The sequence below is a fragment of the Triticum dicoccoides genome, chromosome 5A (assembly GCF_002162155.2).
Source record: "Triticum dicoccoides isolate Atlit2015 ecotype Zavitan chromosome 5A, WEW_v2.0, whole genome shotgun sequence".
NCBI classification, from domain to species: Eukaryota; Viridiplantae; Streptophyta; class Magnoliopsida; order Poales; family Poaceae; genus Triticum; species Triticum dicoccoides.
Window position 1 is genome coordinate 667,987,553 of NC_041388.1, and position 4,491 is coordinate 667,992,043.

Here is a 4,491-nt window from a genome sequence, read left to right on the forward strand (position 1 = left end):
CTACTCACCATATCATTACCTTGTGGCAAGCCACATGTAGGTGAAGTAGAAGAAGTTGAGAAGACTATACAGCCGGATATGGAGGGAGAACAATCATCCCCACAAAACTTGGACATGCCATATTTATCTTGAAGCTTTGTCCACAACTCATGAGCATCCCGGAACGGAAGGAGTTGAAATATAACTACATTGCTCAAAGCATCGAAAAGCACATTAGAAGCTTGAGCATTGAGATAAGAGTTTTTCTCATCTTCCAAAGATAATCTTTGAGGATCCTTTGGAGGAGAAAAACCCATATCTACAATTCGCTCTAAATTTGGGTCCATGACCCTAAAGAGATTAAGCATGCGAATTACCCAAACATCAAAATTTGTGCCATCGAAACTAAGAGTGTGAGAGAATCCTAATCCCCTAGTCGACATCTTTAATCTCTAGGTGGTTAAGCCTAACAAAGAGAGACGAGGCTCTGATACCAATTGAAAGATCGTGGATGTCGCCTAGAGGGGAGGGGTGAATAGGCGTTTTAAAATAATTATGATTTAGGCTTGAACAAATGCAGAATAAACCTAGCGGTTAATTTGTCAAGCACAAAATCTAAAACAACTAGGCTCACCTATGTGCACCAACAACTTATGATAAGCAAGATAAGCAACTATGTGATAGCAAGATATATGACAAGAAACAATATGGCTATCACAAAGTAAAGTGCATAAGTAAAGAGCTCAGGTAAGAGATAACCGAGGCACGCGGAGACGACGATGTATCCCGAAGTTCACACCCTTGCGGATGCTAATCTCCGTTTGGAGCGGTGTGGAGGCACAATGCTCCCCAAGAAGCCACTAGGGCCACCGTAATCTCCTCACGCCCTCGCACAATGCAAGATGCCGTGATTCCACTAAGGGACCCTTGAGGGCGGTCACCGAACCCATACAAATGGCAAGCCTTGGGGGCGGTCACCGAACCCGTACACTTTGGCAACCCTTGGGGGCAGTCACCAGTACCCGTCAAATTGCTCAGGGCGATCTCCACAACCTAATTGGAGACCCCGACGCTTGCCCGTAGCTTTACACCACAATGATTGAGCTCCAAACAACACCAACCATCTAGGGCGCCAAGGCACCCAAGAGGAACAAGCTCTAGGGTGCCCAAACACCCAAGAGTAATAAGCTTCTCAAACTTCACTTCCACGTATCACCGTGGAGAACTCAAATCGATGCACCAAATGCAATGGCAAGGGCACACGGAGTGCCCAAGTCCTTCTCTCTCAAATCCCACCGGAGCAACTAATGCTAGGGAGGAAAATGAGAGGAAGAACAAGAAGGAGAACACCAAGAACTCCAAGATCTAGATCCAAGGGGTTCCCCTCACATAGAGGAGAAAGTGATTGGTGGAAATGTGGATCTAGATCTCCTCTCTTTTTTCCCTCAAAAACTAGCAAGAATCCATGGAGGGATTGAGAGTTAGCAAGCTCAAAGAAGGCCAACAATGGGGGCAAAAACGAGCTCAAGAGATTAGGTTCGTTGGGGAAAAGACCCCCTTTTATAGGTGGGGAAAAATCCAACCATTATGCTCACAGCCCGCATAGAGCGGTACTACCGCTCCAAGGAGCAGTACTACCTCTAGGGCGGAAGTACCCCTTTGAAAAACAACAGCAAGGAGGCAAAAGGCCAGAAGAACCGCCAGAGCGGTACTACCGCCCGTCCTCACGGTACTACCGCTCGACCTCACGGTACTACCGCAAATGGTAGCGGTACTACTGCTTGCGAGCGGTACAAAAAAATACATCCGGGCCTACCACCGAAAGACTTGGGACGAGTTTTTGGTCCAGAGCGGTACTACCGCTGTAGGAGCCGCGGTAGTACTGCTCTGGAGCGGTAGTAAAAAATTACATCCGCTCCAATTCACGGTAGTATCGCTGCAGCCTTTTCATGTTAATGGTAATGAGCATATGGTACATTTTCCGAGGAAACAACCTCAAGTTCATAGTATCAATTATATCGGAAAAATTCCATCGATTATATTTGGAGAGTTTGAATTTCCTCTTCCTACTATCAAGAAGCAATATGATATACTTATTATTGGGGATGTGCATATCCCCGTTGAGGTAACCTAGTGTTAGTCGAAATTTCTCCGATTTCATGTTAATCGGAATGAGTTTGTTAACAAGACTTGATCAACCTTGTTAGTGGATTCCTTTTGATGAGCATGAGATGGATGAAACTAGAAGCACAACCTTCTGTACCCTCTCTATACTTTATGTTATTTAGTTGAAATAAAGTAAAAATGAATAATTTTCTGTATGTTATCTGATTATCCGTGCAATATAAAAATACCTCGAAAATAAAAGTTCTCCAAATGCCCTGAAAATTAAATATGTTTTTTCTAGAATATTTGAGGATTTATGGAACAAAGAACACACCAGGGGGGCAACCACCTTGCCCGAGGGTGGAGGGCGCGCCCACCCCTCTAGGGCGCGCCCCCCTACCTCGTGGGCCCACGGTGGCCCTCCTCCACCTATTCCTGCACCCATCCTCTTCTTCTTCCTCATCACAGTACGACCCCAACAACTATTATTATGGATATCAGCCAGGCCAGTCGTGGCCATAGACCAACTTAGGACAAAAGCCTAAGCTTGGGGGAGTATGTATTTCTCACCGACATTACATTTTTGTTCACACACACTCATTGCTAGATGTCGGTGCTCATACTTTTTCATTGTATCATCCATGCTAGTTTATTTCCTTTTATGCTTTCTTCTTGTGTGTTTAATAAACCTTAAGAAAAAAAACAAAAAATAATTGTAGCTTTTAATTAATTTACTTTCCATGCTTGTAGTAGTAATTAAAAAGAAAACCCGAAAATATTTCTCGTTCTTCTCTTGCTTGTTGGGAGCTCTCCCGTGTAAATAGTTTTATTTCTTTTCTTTCTTTGGGGGTCAATAGGGGAAGACCACGATTAAATTGTTGAAGTGGCTCTTATATGCTTTATTGTTGATTTAACCAAGAGCCCATATTGCTTTGTCTTCTCCTGTTTATTGAATGCTCGCAGATTCCAGCTTAGTCCAATGCACGTGCACTCTTATTATTACTCACATCGTTCGGTCGTGCAAGTGAAAGGCAATTATGATGATATATGATGGACTGATTGAGATGAGAAAAGCTGGTATGAACTCGACCTCTTTTGTTTTTGTAAATATGATGAGTTCATCGTTCTTGATTCAGCTTGTTATGAATAAACATATTTGCAATGACAATTAGAGATCATAGTTGCTTGTGCCATGCTTGATTAGCTATGAGTTATAATGGTTTACCTTGCGTGCCAACATGCTATTAAAATGGTTATGATGTGGTATGATAGGGTGGTATCCTCCTCAGAATGATTTAAGTGACTTGACTTGGCACATGTTCACGCATGTAGTTGAAACAAATCAGCATAGCCTTCACGATATTTATGTTCATGGTGGATTATATCCGACTCATGCTTGCATCCAATGTTTATTAATTTTAATGCGTGTACATGGCTGAAAGATCGTGGATGTCGCCTAGAGGGGGGTGAATAGGCGTTTTAAAATAATTAAGATTTAGGCTTGAACAAATGCGGAATAAACCTAGCGGTTAATTTGTCAAGCACAAAACCTAAAACAACTAGGCTCACGTATGTGCACCAACAACTTATGATAAGCAAGATAAGCAACTATGTGATAGCAAGATATATGACAAGAAACAATATGGCTATCACAAAGTAAAGTGCATAAGTAAAGAGCTCAGGTAAGAGATAACCGAGGCACGCGGAGATGACGATGTATCCCGAAGTTCATACCCTTGCGGATGCTAATCTCCGTTTGGAGCGGTGTGGAGGCACAATGCTCCCCAAGAAGCCACTAGGGCCACTGTAATCTCCTCACGCCCTCGCACAATGCAAGATGTCGTGATTCCACTAAGGGACCCTTGAGGGCGGTCACCAAACCCGTACAAATGGCAACCCTTGGGGGCGGTCACCGAACCCGTGCACTTTGGCAACCCTTGGGGGCGGTCACCGGTACCCGTCAAATTGCTCGGGGCGATCTGCACAACCTAATTGGAGACCCCGACGCTTGCTCGGAGCTTTACACCACAATGATTGAGCTCCGAACAACACCAACCGTCTAGGGCGCCAAGGCACCCAAGAGGAACAAGCTCTAGGGTGCCCAAACACCCAAGAGTAATAAGCTTCTCAAACTTCACTTCCACGTATCACCGTGGAGAACTCAAACCGATGCACCAAATGCAATGGCAAGGGCACACGGAGTGCCCAAGTCCTTCTCTCTCAAATCCCACCGGAGCAACTAATGCTAGGGAGGAAAATGAGAGGAAGAACAAGAAGGAGAACACCAAGAACTCCAAGATCTAGATCCAAGGGGTTCCCCTCACATTGGTGGAAATGTGGATCTAGATCTCCTCTCTCTTTTCCCTCAAAAACTAGCAAGAATCCATGGAGGGATTGAGAGTTAGC